Genomic DNA, 17,994 nt, shown 5'->3' on the forward strand with positions numbered 1-17,994 from the left:
AGGCCCAGGGCTGCGGAGGGAAACCGCCGGGAGGAGAGGAGGAGCCCTGGGAGGGCGGGGCTGCGACGAGGGAGAGCCGAGTGAAGAGCGGAGGCCCAGGCGTGCTCCACGACTTCCCAAAGGCGCGTGCATGCCTGCGTGTCGTGGCGCGCGCTCCCCCTCCCGGACCGAGGCGACCCCGGTCCTTGAGAGGCTTGGATCCTTGCCTGGTACCTCCTGGTCGTTTCCGCAGTAACCTCTGATCGGTGCGGGCAGCTGTCAGTGGCGCTCACGTCTGCCGCTGCCCTGGCGAATTGGGGAAAGAAGAGTTCTTGTACCGCTCTGAGGAGAGTTTGGTAATTGTCTTTGACCCTACTCTCCCCGCCGCAGACTTGCCTCCCCAGGTAGCGAGGTCTCCCTGTGGGTTTCATATCATTTGGTCCTTTAGGAACTGGAAAAATTATGTATAAAGTCACTTCACCCCCTTGACAGAACGCCCCTGTGACTCCAGAGATTCTTTTTCGGGTATCAGGCATTGGTCTAGGGGCATTTGAAAAAGATTAACTGAACCCTTCTTAAGGGTTCGCTTTGTCAGAGGGCAGCTTCTCAGACTCATTCACTGATTTCTTTTCCTCTTTTTGTCAGTTTATGGTTAGTGTTCCCCAGGTCCTCTCGCCTTCTTCCTTTTTATAGTTTCCTGAACCATCCCATCCAAGCCCACAGCTTTGATCCTGCTGTGGCCTCCATAGGTGTGACCCCTAAATCAGTGTCTCTGCCCACACTTCCTAGCTTTTGGTCTGCCTGTGCACACATCCTGGTGGAACTCCTACAGGCACCTCAAAGTCAGCAGAGCTTAGTAGATAGATGATCAACTCAGGCTTTGGTGCAAATCATGTTTAGTAACCGGTAATACCATTAGTCCCTGAATCTCATTGTTTCTTTTTAAACTGTAAAATGAATAGTACAACTTTGCTTCATAAGAGTGTTGTGAGGTTTAAACCAAACAGTAAAGTAAGGTGATTAGCACTATGCCTGAAATCAGTCTTCAGTAAATATTAACTGTGTGATGGTATCCCTCATTAAAAGTGTGATCCCCCATAGACTTACTCTTCCTTCTGGGTTTCTTATCTTAGTGGATGACCTTCCACCCAGTTTGCCTGCCAAATAACAGACCAGGACACATTGGGTCCTTACTGATCAGCCTCCTGCCTGCTCCTCCATGCCATTCCCTTCTATCCACACTGGTTGGGCTGAGTCAGGTAGAGTCCCTACTAGGTGCCAGGCAAGTGCTGCATCCTTCATCTCCTTTTCCAAGCCGAGACTTACATGGAGGAGCAACTCTTAGTGCTGCCACAGCATTCAGCTGAAGTTTTACTTCCTCTCTAGAAACATCCCTGTATTAGTCCATTCTCACACTGCTATAAAGAAATATCTGAGACTGGGTAATTTATAAAGAAAACAGGTACAATTGACTCACAATTTCATAGGCTGCACAGGAAGCATGGTGGCATCTGCTTGGCTTCCGGGAAGGGCTCAGGAAACTTACAGTCCTGGTAGAAGACTATGGGGACCTAGCACTTCATATGGCCTGAGCAGGAGGGAAGCAGGGAGGTGGTATACACTTATAAACAACCAGGCCTCACTCACTATACAGTACCAAAGAGGGATGGTGCTAACCCCTTCATGAGAACTTCACCTCCATGATCCCATCACCTCCTACCAGGCCTCTCCTCCAACTATGGGGATTACAGTTTGACCTGTGATTTGGACGGGGACACAAATCCAAAGCATATCAGTCCTACTACCTTCCCATCACCATCACCCTCAATCTGATATTTCTTCTCCTTTCCCGGGCTGCTTTCCATATGGCCATTATCGCATTTGTGCCATTGCATTGTAATTTTTTGTTTACATCACTGTCTCCCTCTTTAGGCTTTGAGTTTCTTCAAGATGGGCCCATTATTTAATCTAAGGGGCAATGAGCCCTCTTTAAATGTTTGTTGAATACACAAATGATTGCAGTTTGTAGGGGGAAAATGAAGGCAGGAAAACCAGACAAAATTGTATAGGCAAGAAGCTGTGAGGATCTATGAAGTAGGATGATGGTCCTGGTGTTAGCTGAATGGGGATAAGTTTTAAAAGGAGCTGGGCAACTGATTTGTTTTCAGAAGAGAGGGCGGAGTCTACGATAACACGTGGGTTTCTTATTTGAGATGGTAGATAATGGGGCCATTGACCAAGATAGAGACTATAGCAAGTTTTTAGGAAAGATACAGTCTCCACTCTTGATACATGAGACTTGAGTTGTCTACGGTAACATCCATATGTGATATTCCAGTAAGTCATTGAAAATATAGATATGGAATTAAATGGGGCATCTCTCCTAGAAATTTTGACATTAGTATATAGGCAGCAATTAAGACCACGTTTATGGGTGAGTGCATGGTGATAGGTGTGCCAAATATTTCATGTTCTCTTTCAGGAACTTAGCAGGATTGCATGCCCTGAACTCCCTGTGATGGGGTTGAACTACATGACCTGTTCTCCCAATTAATTGTGAGCATAGCATTTAATTGTTGATGCAAGACCTTCCAGAACTCTTTTCTCTTTGCCATGGCAATCATCAACCTTCCAGAGAGTATATGCACTATCAGTCTTAGTATTAGAGGGAAGATAATGCAGAACAGAATCCCAGCCACATCATGAAGGACGTGTAAAGTGAGAAGTAAACCTTGGTGGTTGTAAGCCACTGAGATTTGAGTTTTGTTACCAGAGCAGATCTTTGTCATACTGACTAATGCGCATGAGAAGAAGAGGTCTAAGGAGGAAAACTTGTAAACACCAATGTGCTTGTTAGCCTCTTTTGCTTGTAAGACAGAGAGACTCAGAGACTACTTTAATTAAAAGAGGGAGCAAATGTTTATATGGGTATATGAGTAGCTATTAGGAGCCCAAGCATAAGCTACTCTCTTATTTCTTTCTCATTGTGTCTCTGCTCTTCTCTGCCTCTTTAATCTATTCTCACACTACCAACTAGCTAATTAATCTGCTTCTTATCCTCTAGTCTGCATTTCAGAAGAACGTAAGCCAGTTGCAGAGCTCTTGGCTCTAAGTCGCTTCATGGGCTGCTAGCCAACCTGGAAATGAGCTACTCTTGGGTCAGGTGCCCATCTGCTCTAAACAGTGTCACTCCTACCTGAAACATCATCTAGCTTTCCTGGGTATGGGAGCTCTGGTAGGGCAATGCAAGCTGCAGTGGGATATTTCTACTCTCATCCCATTACAATTTATTTTTCACAGACCTGTAAAAATTATATTTTACAATTGGACATCAGATATGTCTTAATCCACATCTACCGGCCCACCACAACAAGCCTAAAACCATTATATTGCATTAGAGAAAAACCCAACTCCCTGCCTGGTCTACAAAGCCCTTTATGATCTAGTCTCTGCCTAACATTCCTACTTCACCTCCTGCCACCCTCCCTCTCACTCGCTCCAGCCACCCAGGCCTCCTGTGTCTCCCTTGGATGAGTCAAGCTGGTTTCCTCCTCAGGACATTTGCACTCTGCCCTTGCCGGTCCTTCTTGTTTGAACACGCTGTCCTTGGCTCTGAGAAAGCCTGATCTCCTTCTTTTGATTCATTTTAAGCTTTCCTGGCATCTCCTCAGAGATGACTTCCCTGATTACCCTCATCTAAAGGACTGCCCTCTCTACCTCAGGGTCCTTGCACTCCTTATTTTCTTCATAGCACTTATCATCACCTGAAATTGCCTTGTTTATTCCTTTCTTTCTGTCTTCCTTAAGCAGAATGAAATACTATGAAAGTGGGTATATTGTGATGCCCCTGTATTCTGATTCCCTAGAATAGTCCCTGTCACACTAAATATTTTTTAAGTGAAGGAAGAAGATGGTGGGCAGTGTGCTCGTGTGCTGCTTGTCTGTTGTCCTCCACCCAGGTTTAGTGTCTGCCTTCCCCTGGCTTGCTGTGAGTCTCAGGATGTTGGTCTCCTGAGACTCAGCCTCCACTGGGCTCTGTATTTCCAGTTAGGCTTGACCAGCAGAATATTGGAGGATAGTACAAGTGAGAAGTGGTCAGGGTATTTATCTCTTCCCAAATGAGTTCCACTATGGTTTTGTCAGTGGTTGAGTTCTGTGAACAATTTTTTTATTTACCAAAAGTTTCCAACTCTTTCCCAGCTCTGGTAATGGGTTTTTGATGCTTTGTCTTTCCTTTTAATACTTCCTTGATTAGACTCTGTTTATAGTTGCTTTTGTTGCCTGCCGGGACTGACTGACACAGCAGGGGCAGGTCAGAGGCTGACAAGCTCTGTCCAACTAACACTTGAGTTCATATAACTCACCCATAGCCACACAGAGAAAGTGGTGGAATCAGATTTCAAATTTAAATTCAGGGAGTATGAGGAGATCTGGAGAAACTGTTGTGTTAGAGGTCCAAGGAAGAGAGACTCTTAAGATGGAAAGATGTTAAGATGAAAAGATGGAATGTTAAGATGGTTTGTCAAGTGCAATTGGAGTCACTTTTTCTTCTGGATTTGGTGAACTGCTGTGCCTTTGCCTTTCTCTGACTCCCATTAAAATCTTTAAGGGAGATTTTAGAGTTCTGGGTTCAAAATTAGAATTTGGCTTATTTCGTAATAGGGCTTCAGAAGCCTTGAATTCTCTATTTTATTTTGTTTATAAAAGAAAAAGATCGAGCACTACTAAGATTTGGCACTACTGACCCAAGATAAAGACCCAAGATAAGAGAAAGACCAGAGTGTCCCTTAGATAGTTCCTTTAAAGGTAGCCACTAGGGCCTTAGGGAAAGTACTTTCAGTAACAGACAAATTGCACCAGTTTGAGAGTGAAAGAAAGGTAACTATAAAACTGAGTTTAGATGGCACTTTTAACAATTTTTGGATGGAAAGGAAGAAAAGGGTGATAGCTAGAAGGTAATACAGGGTAAGGAAGATGGGATCATTCTAAGTGAAAGATTCCAGTGTGTTTATAGATTGAGGTAAAGAAGGCTGGAGAGAAGAGGGGATTAAGGAACAGAAGGGAGGAAATATGAAGCCAGGTTCTAAAGGAGATGAAAGAGGATGTGGTTAAGATATTGGGGGCAGGATTAGATGCAGGGGAGACAGTGCTTCCTCTGAGATTCAAAGGAAAGTTGTAGAGATGTATGCAAATTTGCCACTGGTTATTTCTAATTGTAATAGATTCTGTCATTTCAGGATTTATTTTAATGTAATTAGGGAGCTGCAGGTACTTTTTCTCTCCTCTTCGACAGCCTAGGGCTTCATTTTTATGACTTTTCCTTATCAAATATAAGAAACAATCTCTCTTCTCAGCTCTTCAAGTGTCAATTATACAATGAGCACATTTTTTCGGGCCCCCTGCTATAGACTTGCCACTACACCTCTGATTTAGATGTGTTACTTTGTTAGAATCTGTGAGGACTGTAAAATGAGATAGAAGAGAAAAATCCAATCAAGTATTGTTAAATAATCACATTTAAATGCAAAATGGAAAGATACTGTTAAAAACAAATTCAATGGTACATCACTCTCCAAACTCTAAATTTTCTACTTTATAATTATGAATTTCCATGTACTGTATAATATTAGCTTCAGTTAATTTTAAGTGTATCCATAACATTAAATACATTTTGATATGTGAATGTTGAAGCTAACTGTTAAAATTAGTTTGCTGTAATTTATTGTTATTCATGCAGTTGGTTTATCAAGCGCAACTGGGGTCCCCTTTTCTTCTGGGTTCAGTGGCCTGCTGTGTCTTTGCCTTTCTCTGGCTCCCATTAAAATCTTTAATTAAGGGATATTTTAGAGTTCTGGGCTCAAAATTAGAATTTGGTTTATTTTATAATAGGGCTCCAGAAGGCTTGAATTCTCCTCCCTCTCCCCCTCCCTCTTCCCCTCCCCTTCTCCTTCCCTCTCCCCCTCCCTCTCCCTCCTCTTTTCTGACAGGTTGCCCTGGCTGGAGTGCAGTGGTGTGTGCATAGGTCACTGCAGCCTCCACCACCTGGCTCAAGTGATCCTCCAACCTCAGCCTCCTGAGTGGCTGGGACTACAGGCATACACCACCATGCCTGGCTAATTTTTGTATTTTTTATACAGATGGGGTTTTTCCATGTTTCCCAGGCTGCTTTCGAAATCCTAGGCTCAAGCGATCTACCTACCTTGACCTCCCAAAGTGCTGAGTTTACAGGTGTGAGCCACTGTGGCTGACCAGAACTTTGAATTCTTCATGAAACTCTGAACTACATAAACACATAAGCCAGGCATCCCTCAGTGAATAACTCCTACAACCAAAGGAAATGAATTAAATGCATTTAATTCATTTAAATTAAACTCAATTAAACTCCTGAGGCCACTGAATTAAATGGTGGCCTCGGGAGAACAGTGTTGTTCTTCAACGGGCTCTTCAGCTAGCAAGGCAAAGAGTTTGTAGACATTTTTTGGTTCATTTCATAGAAAAAAAAGTGCCTTATTTTTCAGACCTGCTTAAGATCTGTAATTTAAATAAGTACATTTGGACCTTGCGTGAAATTGCTCTTCACTGTTAGCAACTAATTCTTCCTCAATGTGGGGTATTCAGCTTATTTGTTCAACAAGAGTATATTGAGGGTATATAATTTGCTAGACTCCTTTGAGAATATAAAGATGAATTAATGGCATTTCCTACCATCAGTGAGTACAATCCAATTATGAAGAAAAAAACAATAACTCCATTACAAAGCCTGTATGGTGCATGCATCAGAGTGATGTTGAAAGGTTTAGGATGGTAAGGGAAAGCAGAATGACTCCTGATGGGGTGGCCGTTTGCAAACAGTGCTCCTAGTTCTGTTCCTCGGGTATGTTAACTACATTCTTCCAACTGAAGGCGTCCTTGATACTCTGAGCTAATGGTGAAAATAACCAATCTTAGACAACTCTCCAAACTACAGTTGTAGTGGGAAATGCTGCAATCTCATCCATCTTGATCTGCCATCCTCATGTTTATACACCTGCCCATGCTTCCCCAAGTATGCACAGCCCGGAGGAGTCTCTCCAGCCTCGCTCTCACGCTGCTCCTCCCTACGTATTTGACCCAAAAGAAGTGAGTCTTGGTGGAGGCAACACATAAAGATTAGTAGAGAAAGGGGAAGTACCAACTCATATTAGCTAAGTAATTGTTTAGCTAATTACCTCTCCCAGCCAGAAAATGAAAAATTATAAGTTGACTCTGAAGATGAGACTTCCAGTCCAGTCAGAAAATTTGATATTTCCAATAGTCTCAATTTCATGGAGAATAGCATTTCAGGATTCCAAATAGAAAACTGTTGTTCATTTATAATCGTGAATGAAAATGCCAAATCTTACTGTTACTATACTTCTGTTACTGTACAAGTTGGTATGCACACAAACTGCTTCTCAGTCTAGCCACTACACTAATTAACACCATATAGACATTAAGGAGGAAAAGTAGTATAAACTATCTACCTTAAATTTTTGTTTAAAAATAAAAGAAAAAGAAAAATTTAGAATATTCTACTGCCAATGAACCTTTGCTTACTGGTATAGAAAATACGATTAGAAACTTATATTGATTACTTTTACAGAATAAATTTATTACTTTTTAGCCACATATACCCAGAATGATGTCTTCCAAGATTTATTAAATACTTACGATTTTTCAACTCTTCTCCTTAATCATGACTGAAATAAAATCTATAATTAGAGAAAAATTTAAGAATTTGAACTTGAATCTGGATTTGCATCAAGATTACTTGTTTCATTTATAAGGTATGAGTTAGGGAGGAAAGATCTACTCTGTGGAACTCTAGGCTTATCTGACCTAATCTCTTTTACAACCTTGTCTCCCAAACATGTGCTCTCAGTTGAAGAGGAAGAAGAGGGGAAACTTCGTCTTCAGTTAAAAGAAAGGAGTAAAAAACAAATCACAGGAAAAGAGGGGCTTGACTGCTAAGCCACCAAATAAGATCTTACTCAAAAATGTCTTGTTGGGCATCTACCATGATCCCAGCATTTTAAAGGATACATTGGGGGTGTGCCCTCAAGAATCCATCTTCCAGTGTGAGAAGGAGTTAACTGTACCACAAAGAGTTAATTACAGTGACAGCACTGTCAGAAGGAATAACTAAATCTGCCTGGGAGTCAGATAAAGTTTTGCAGCCACGATGATATTTGAGCTGGGTGTTGAAGGATAAGTATACAGTTATTTATATCTTACTCATTTCAAAACGATTTAAGCTGTTTCTGGGATTTGAGCAGATAGTGGAAGAGTACAATAGCCCTTCAGGCACAGAAAGTGCCAAAGCACAGAAGTGTGAAATGGTACAATGTGCTTGGGAAGTGGCAAGCTGTTCTGAGGACAGATGCATAGAATGTACTCTATTCTGGGGGAAGCCAGGCAAATGATATCAACGAATATGCTATGCTCTAACAGTGATTTGCAGAATTGAGCATGCATCAGAATTCCCAGGAGGGCTTTTCAAAGAACTGTTTACTGGACCTCGTCCCCAAACTTTTTAATTCTGCTGGTCTGTGGCCTTGGAAGGCAAGAATTTGCATTTCTCACGAATTCCTGAGTGATACTAGTGCAGCTGGTCTTGGAACCATACTTTAAGAAACTTCTGGTTTTCTGGACTTCTTCCTATAATCAGTTGGGAGTCCCTGGAATTGTTAGAGTTTGAAAAAGAAATAGACATACTTGGATTTAGAAAGTTTACTAAAAGCGGTGAGAACCAGGGAAAGAAACCACGTGGTAGATTATTTCACATGTCCAGGAGACAGAGTAAATAGACTGCAACCCATTTATGGAAAGATGAAATAAACTTGAGAATATCTAAAGTATAACAAGATTACTTGGAATGATGGAATATGGGGAATAAGAGAAAGGGAAGGAGTCCAGAATGTTAAAATTATGTTCCCTAATATAAATAAAATACTCTAGTGTTCATAAATTCAAAGAATCTTATTCCATCAACAAACCATACAAAGTTTTAGATCATTTCCTTGCCAACGTCATGAGTTAGGCCTTTACAGCTAGAGAAAGAGATGGCCCAGTCATGGTCATTCAGCAGTCAAATCTCAAAAATGTGTAACATGAAGCCCACTCAGATAGGAGCAAGCTTTCCTAAGGAACCTTCTAGGGATGCTGCACCCACCGCTAGTGGTTGCAGAACTCACTGCACCCACTCTTAGTACCAGAACCTTGGCTGTAAGAATCAGTTGTGGTGTTTCAGCAAAAGAAACTCAACAGAGTAGACAGACAACCTACAGAATGGGAGAAAATATTTGCAAACTATGCATCTGACAAATCTCTAATATCCAGGATCTATATGGACCTTAAATTTTTGAACAAAAAGTAAACAACACCATTAAACAGTAGGCAAAGGCCATGAACATGTCTCAAAAAAAAAAAAAAAAGACATTCATGTGGCCAAAAAGCATTTGAAAAAATGCTTAACATCATTAATCATTAGAGAAATGCTAATCAAAACCACAATGGGATACCATCTCACATCAATTAGAATGGCTATTATTAAAAAGTCAAAAAAATAATAACAGATACGGCAAGGTTGTGAGCAAAGAGAGGGGGGAGTATAAAGTAGTTCAGCCATTGTGGAATTAAGTGTTGCAATTCCTTAAAGAACTCAAAACAGAATTATCATTCAACCTAGCAATCTCATTTTTGGGTACATATCCAAAGGAATATAAATTGCTCTACCTTAAAGACACATGCATGCATATGTTTATTGCAGCACTATTCACAAATAGGAAAGACATGAAATCAATCTGAATGCCTATTAATGATAAACTCAATAAATAAAATGTGGTATATATGTACCATGAAATACTATACAACCATGAAAAGAATGAGCTCATGTTCTTGCAGCAACATGGATGGAGCTGGAGGCCATTATCCTAAGGGAACTAATGCAAGAACAGAAAACCAAATACCTCATGTTCTCACTTATAAATGAGAGCTAAACAATAAGAACACATGGACACAAATAAAGGAAAGCAGACAGCAGTACCTATGTGAGGGTAGAGGGTTGGAGGAGGGAGAGAATCAGAAAAAATACCTATTGGATACTAGGCTTATTATCTGGGTGACTAAATAATCTGTACACCAAACTCCCATGACACACAGTTTATCCATTTAACAAATCTGCACATGTACCCTTGAACCTAAAATAAAAGTTAAATTGTGGTGTTTCCAGCTTCAATATACTTCAACAAGTGTAGAAGCCCTGTCCTCTGGCCCCCAGCATATAGAAGACTTCATAAAAACTACAAGAAATTGATATATTGAGACCAGTTGAAGGCACAAAATGGAAAGATAAATATATTTGAGTAAGTTGATACCAACTATATTAAACACATATAGGGAAGTTTTGAAATTAACTTCCAGTTTCTCTGTCTAGCAACTATGGAGCCCATAGCCAAGAATACTTAAGGAATAGTCTCTGTAGCCTTTGTGGTGTGCCCTTGGTTAGGATTGCATAGGGAGTGGAAGAAAAATTTGGAGCAAGGTGAGGGTAAGGTAGGTGTTACATTTTGCTCCTTTGGACTGGAAGGATAACTTGTATAGGGGTTTAAACCAAAAAAAGGCCTGGTACAATGGCTCATGCCTGTAATCTTAGCACTTTGGGAGGCCAAGGCCGGTAGATCACCTGAGGTCAAGAGTTCAAGACCAGCCTAGCCAACATGGTGAAACCCCATCTCTACTAAAAATATCAACATCAGTCAGATGTAGTGGCCGGCCCCTGTAATCCCAGCTACTTGGGAGGCTGAGGCAGGGAGAATTGTTTGAACCCGGGAGGTGGAAGTTGCAGTGAGCCGGATTGCACCACTGCCCTCCAGCCTGGGCGACAGAGCAAGACTCCATCTCAAAAAAATAAAACAAATAAATTGAAAAAAAAAATCCTCCCTTGGACAGAAATTTTACCCTTTCTTTATAGCAACATTAAAGACAGTCTTTGACTGCAGCCTTTCAAGAACTTCTCTGTTTCACCATTTTGTGCTCAGAAATCATATGGGAAATAAAAACTTCCATAATACATTTAACCAGTATTAGGGTAAGAGAGGGTTAATAAATTAGTCCTCCTTACCACTTAAGTTTTGAACTGTTGAGAGACACGTGGGTCAGTCAAAAACTTTAACAATATTCCTGATAGTGTTGATGGAGAATGGACCTTAGAATGAGAGCCAAATAATAACTCTCTGCTGCCAGTCAGATCCTTGGAATAGCCCAGTAGTTGGAAGGTTTGAGTGTAGAACAGGCAGACTAACCTAAACCAATCAATGTCACCCACTTACCAGGTAATTCATTCAACCACCACATAGAGCAAGAAGCCAGGAGAAATACTTCCTCATGGAAAGCAAAGGAAAAGTTATGTAAGATGTATATTTTATAAGACCATTTTAAAGACAGTAATAAAAAAACGGCCAGGTACAGTGGCTGGCAGCTGTAATCCCAGAATTTTGGGCAGCCAAGGCAGGAAGATCACTTGAGACCAAGAGTTCTAGACCACCTTGGACAACATAGTAAGACCCTATCTCTGCAAAATACATTTTTTTAAAATTGTATTTGGGCTCTGGGGTACATGTGCACATCCTGCATCCTGCAGGATTGTTGTATAAGTACATACATGCAATGGTGGTTTGCTGTCTCCATCCACACCACCCCCCGTTGCCTACATCAGGCATTTCTCCTGGTGTTATCCCTCCCCCTGCTTTCCCCCACCATCCCCGCACCTAGCCCTGTGAGTGTTGTTCTCTTCCCTGTGCCCAAGCGTTCTCATTGTTCATCACCTGCCTATAAGTGAAAACGTGGTGTTTGGTTTTCTGTTCTTGTGTCAGTTTGCTGAGAATGTTTTCCAGGTTCATCCATGTCTGTACAAAGGACACAAACTCATCTTTTTTTATGGCGGCATAGTTATATATGCCACATTTTTTTTGTCCAGTCTATCATCGATGGGCATTTGGGTTGGTTCCAGGTCTTTGCTATTGTAAACAGCGCTGCAATGAACATACATGTGCATGTGTCTTTATGACAGAACAATTTATAATCCTTTGGGTATATACCCAGTAATGGGATTGCTGGGTCAAATGGAATTTCTAGTTCTAGATCCTTGAGGAATCGCCACACTGTCTTCCACAATGGTTGAACAAATTTGCACTCCCACCAACAGTGTAAAAGTGTTCCTTTTTCTCGACATCCTCTCTAGCATCTGTTGTCTCCAGATTTTTTAATGATCACCATTCTAAGTGGCATGAGATGGTATCTCAATGTGGTTTTGATTTGCATTTCTCTAATGACCAATGATAATGAGCATTTTTCCATATGTTTGTTGGCCGCATATTTGTCGTCTTTTGAAAAGTGTCTGTTCATATCCTTCTCCCACTTTTGAATGGGTTTGTTTGTTTTTTTCCTGTAAATCTGCTTTAGTTCTTTGTAGATCCTGGATATTAGCCCTTTGTCTGATGGGTAAACTGCAAAAATTTTTTCCCATTCTGTTGGTTGCCAGTTCACTCTAATGGTTGTTTCTTTTCCTGTGCAGAAGCTCTGGAGTCTAATTAGATCCCATTTGTCTATTTTGGCTTTTGTTGCCATTGCTTTTGGTGTTTTAGTAATGAAGTCCTTGCCTGTGCCAATGTCCTGAATGGTTTTGCCTAGGTTTTCTTCTAGGGTTTTTATGGTGTTAGTTCTTATGTTTAAATCTTTAATCCATCTGGAGTTAATTTTTGTATAAGGTGTAAGGAAGGGGTCCAGTTTCAGCTTCCTGCATATGGCTAGCCAGTTTTCCCAACATCATTTATTAAACAGGGAATCCTTTCCCCATTGCTTGTTTTTGTCAGGTTTGTCAAAGATCAGATGGTTATAGATATGTGGCATTGCGTCCAATGCCTCTGTTCTGTTCCATTGGTCTATATCTCTGTTTTGGTACCAGTACCATGCTGTTTTGATTATTGTAGCCTTGTCGTATAGTTTGAAGTCAGGTAGCATGATGCCTCCAGCTTTTTTCTTTTTGCTTAGGATTGTCTTGGCTATGCAGGCTGTGTTTTGGTTCCATATGAAGTTTAAAGTGTTTTTTTCCAGTTCTGTGAAGAAGGTCAATGGTAGCTTGATGGGGATAGCATTGAATCTATAAATTACTTTGGGCAATATGGCCATTTTCACAATATTGATTCTTCCTAACCATGAGTATGGAATGTTTTTCCATCTGTTTGTGTCCTCTCTTATTTCCTTGAGCAGTGATTTGTAGTTCTCCTTGAAGAGATCTTTTACCTCCTTTGTTAGTTGTATTCCTAGGTATTTTATTCTCTTTGTAGCAATTGTAAACAGGAGTCTGCTCTTGATTTGGCTCTCTGTTTGTCTGTTATTGGTGTATAGGAATGCTTGTGATTTCAGCACATTGATTTGTATCCTGAGACTTTGCCGAAGTTGCTTATCAGCTTAAGGAGGTTTTGGGCTGAGATGATGGGGTCTTCTAAATATATGATCATGTTGTCTGCAAATAGGGACAATTTTACTTCTTCTTTTCCTAATTGAATCCCCTTTATTTCTTTTTCTTGCCTAATTGCTCTGGCTAGAACTTCCAATACTATATTGAATAGGAGTGGTGAGAGAGGGCATCCTTGTCTAGTGCCAGTTTTTAAAGGGAATGTTTCTAATTTTTGCCCATTCAGTATGATATTGGCTGTGGGTTTGTCATAAATAGCTTTAATTGTTTTGAGATATGTTCCATTGATACCTAGTTTATTGAGAGTTTTTAGCATAAAGGGCTGTTGAATTTTGTCAAAGGCCTTCTCTGCATCTATTGAGATAATCTTGTGGTTTTTGACTTTGGTACTGTTTATTTGGTGAATTATGTTTGTAGATTTGTGTATGTTGAACCAGCCTTCCATCCCTGGTATGAAACCTACTTCATCGTGGTGGATAAGCATTTTGATGTGTGGTTGGATTTAGTTTGTCAGTATTTTATTAAAGATTTTTGCATTGATGTTCATCATGGAATTTGGCCTGTAGTTTTCTTTTTTAGTTGTGTCTCTGCCAGATTTTGGTATCAGGATGTTGTTGGTCTCATAGAAAGAGTTAGGGAGGATTCCCTCTTTTTGTATTTTTTTGAATAGTTTCAATAGGAATGATACCAGCTCTTCTTTGTATGTCTGGTAGAATTCAGCTGTGAACCCATCTGGACCTGGACTTTTTTTGGTCAGTAGGCTATTAATAGCTAACTCAACTTCAGATCTTGTTATTTGTCTATTCAGGGTTTCAACTTCTTCTTGGCTTAGTCTTGAAAGTGTGCAAGTATCCAGGAATTTATCCATTTCTTCCAGATTTACTGGTTTATATGCATAGAGTTGTTTGTAGTAATCCCTGATGATAGTTCATATTTCCAAGGAATCGGTGGTGATCTCCCCTTTATCATTTTTCATTGCATCTATTCAATTCTTCTTTCTTTTCTTTTTTATTAGTCTAGCTAGCAGTCTATTTTGTTGATATTTTCAAAAAACCAGCTCCTGGATTTATTGATTTTTTGAAGGGTTTTTTTGTGTCTCTATCTCCTTCAGTTCTGCTCTGATCTTAGTTATTTCTTGTCTTCTGCTAGCTTTTGAGTTTTTTTATCTTGCTCCTCTAGCTCTTTCAATTTTGACCATAGGGTGTCGATTTTGGATCTTTCCTTGTTTCTCATGTAGGCATTTATTGCTATAAATTTTCCTTTAGACACTGCTTTAAATGTGTCCCATAGGATCTGGTACGTTGTGTCTTCATTCTCATTGGTTTCAAAGAACATTTTTATTTCTGCCTTCATTTCATTGTTTATCCATTGGTCATTCAGGAGCAAGTTGTTCAGTTTCCATGTGATTGTTTGGTTTTGAGTGCTTTTCTTAATCCTGAGTTCTAATTTGATTGTACTGTGGTCTGAGAGAATGTTTGTTATGATTTCCATTCTTTTGCATTTGCTGAGGAGTGGTTTACTTCCAATTATGTGGTCAATTTTGAAGTAAGTGCAATGTGGTGCTGAGAAGATTGTGTGTTCTGTGGATTTGGGGTGGAGTGTCCTGTAAATGTCTATTAGGTTCACTTGGTCCAAATCTGCATTCAAGTCCTAGATATCCTTGTTAACTTTCTGTCTGGTTGATCTGTCCAATATTGTCAGTGGAGTGTTAAAGTCTCCCACTATTACTGTGCAGGAGTCTAAATCTCTTTGTAGGTCTTTAAGGACTTGCTTTATGTATCTGGGTGCTCCTGTATTGGGTGCATATATATTTAGCTCTTCTTGTTGCATTGATCCTTTTACCATTATGTAATGCCCTTCTTTGTCTCTTTTGGTCTTTGTTGGTTTAACATCTGTTTTATCAGAGACTAGGATTGTTACCCCTTCTTTTTTTTGCTCTCCATTTGCTTGGTAAATCATCTTCCATCCCTTTATTTTGAGGCTATGTGAGTCTTTGCATGTGAGATGGGTCTCCTAAATATAACACACCAATGGATCTTGACTTTTTATCCTGTTTGCCAGTCTGTGTCTTTTGATTGGGACGTTTAGACTATTTACATTCAACATTAATATTGTTATGTTTGAATTTGATCCTGCCATTTTGTTACTGGCTGGTTGTTTTGCCCGTTAATTGACATGGCTCCTTCATTGCGTCATTATTCTTTACCATTTGGTACGTTTTTGCAGTGGCTCATACTGGTTGTTCCTTTCGCTGTTTAGTACTTCCTTCAGTAGCTCCTGTAAGGCAGGTCTTGCAGCGATGAAATCTCTCAGCAATTTCTTGTCTGTGAAAGATTTTATTTGTCCTTCACTTATGAAGCTTAGTTTGGCCGGATATGAAATTCTGGGTTGAAAGTACTTTTCTTTAAGGATATTGAATATTGGCCCCCACTCTCTTCTAGCTTGCAGGGTTTCTGCCGAGAGATCTGCTGTGAGTCTGATGGTCTTTCCTTTGTGGGTGATTCGACCTTTCTCTCTGGTTGCCCTTAGGATTTTTTTCCTTCATTTCAACCCTGGTGAATCTGACAACTATGTGCCTTGGGGTTGCTCTTCTTGAGGAATATTTTTGTGTGGTGTTCTCTGTATTTCCTGGATTTGAATGTTGGCCTTCCTTGTTAGGTTGGGAAAGTTCTCTTGGATAGTATCTTGAAGAGTGTTTTCCAACTTGGATTCATTCTCCCCATCACATTCAGGTACGCCAAGCAAGTGTAGATTAGGTTTTTTCACATAATCCCATAGTTCTTGGAGCCTTTGTTCATTTCTTTTCGCTCCTTTTTGTCTAATCTTGCCTTCTTGTTTTATTTCATTGATTTGATCTTGTATCTCTGATATCCTTTCTTCTGCTTGATCATTTCGGCTGTTGAAACTTGTGTATGCCTCCCGAAGTTCTTGTGCTATGTTTTTCAGCTCCATCAAGTCGTTTATGTTCTTCTCTAAGCTGGTTATTCTAGTTAGCATTTCGTCTAACCTTTTTTCAAGGCTCTTAGTTTCTTTGCATTGGGTTAGAACATGGTCTTTTAACTCAGAGAAGTTTGTTATTACCCACTTTCTGAAGCCTGCTTCTGTCAATTCCTCAGATTCATTCTCTGTCTTTTTTTGTTCCCTTGATGGTGAGGAGTTGTGATCCCTGGGAGAAGAGGTGTTCTGTTCTTCGACGGTTTCATTCTTTTTGTGCTGGTTTTTTTCTCATCTTCGTGGATTTATCTCCCTTTAATCTTTGAAGTTGGTAATTTCAGGAGGAGTCTCTGAGTGGACTTTTTTTTCTATTGAGGTTGGAGCTGTATCTTTTTGGCCCCTAGAGGGCGCTGCTGGGCTCTCTCGGGTTCAGTCAGGTTGTTGGGTGGGTGGTCCTTCCCTGGAGTTTGTTTGCAGGTGAGACTGGCCCTGCCTTCCCAATGGCGTCTTTCTCAGAGCTCGATCTTCCTGGTAGGGGTCAAGTTGGTGCATTTGCTGCCTAGCTCTCTAGCAAGGGCTTCAGTTTGAGTTCTGTGGAGGTGCAGCCTGCCAGTCCTTCTGGTCTGTTTCCCTACATTCAACACTACCTCCCTCTGTGGGAGGGTCCGTCCTGCTGGCATTAGTCTGAACTCCCGCGTAGGTCCCTGCGACAACTTTTGGAGCCGGAGGTACCTGCTGCTCAGATTTGCATTGGTTATCCATGGCGCCCCACCATCTGGCAGGGCTCTTGTGGACCGTGGGTTGCAGGAGGGATGAGGTAAGCACAGGATCTGAAACGGAGCACCAAGGGGGGTAAGTAAGTTCTCCGACCCTCAAAGCTGGCTGCACGTTTCATGCAGGGGGACTTGCCCCCCGCCACCTTGATTTGCCCCGTGGGCAGCTGTCACCCTGTGGCTCCTTTCCTGGGCCTAAATTCAGTGTCCAATCAGTCCCACACAAATGAACCTCGTTTGGAATCGTGAAGTCCTCTAGCCCTCTAAGTCTCATTCGCTGGGAGCTGCATTTCAGCGCTGGCTTCTCTCGGCCATCTTGGCCCCCGCTCCTGCAAAATACATTTTTAAAAAAGAAAATAACAATGACTAACACTAACCATGTCTAATAATGACTTCTAAACTGTAGAAAAATAGTTTCTTCCCTCAAAAGTAATTAATATCAAACACAATAAGGAATTTAAAAAATTCCAGAAAGTTAATATTTATTTTTCAACCTATGAATGAAGATGATGATTGATTACATGCATATCTTGTGTTGACTCCACTAATGGTCTGTTTAATTTTTTAAAAGGTGCAGTTAGGAGAGTTAAAGTTTTTTTAACATTGTCACACACCAGTTCTTCAATCTGTTCCTCCAGTTTGCATAGTGGTAGAGTTAAAGCTGGATACATGACCACCCAGCTAGAGATACTATTGTCTAGTTTTACTTGCAGCTAGAAGTAACCACATGAATAATTCCTCTCCAGTGGAATGGTAGTATAGAGTGATGTGTGCAACTCTAACTTCATTTTTTTGTTTTTTGGTTTTTTGTTT

The 17,994-nt window shown here is 40.7% G+C and overlaps 1 protein-coding gene across 1 annotated transcript in view; it reads left to right on the top strand.

The window, feature by feature from the left end:
* The window catches only part of NECAB1 (N-terminal EF-hand calcium binding protein 1), a 714,313-nt gene that overhangs the window by 429,659 nt on the left and 266,660 nt on the right, over positions 1–17,994 (top strand). The gene's annotated exons all lie outside the window — the stretch shown is intronic.

The sequence above is a fragment of the Aotus nancymaae genome, unplaced genomic scaffold (genome assembly GCF_030222135.1).
Source record: "Aotus nancymaae isolate 86718 unplaced genomic scaffold, 86718_ANA_hifiasm-v0.15.2.pri h1tg000036l, whole genome shotgun sequence".
NCBI lineage: Eukaryota > Metazoa > Chordata > Mammalia > Primates > Aotidae > Aotus > Aotus nancymaae.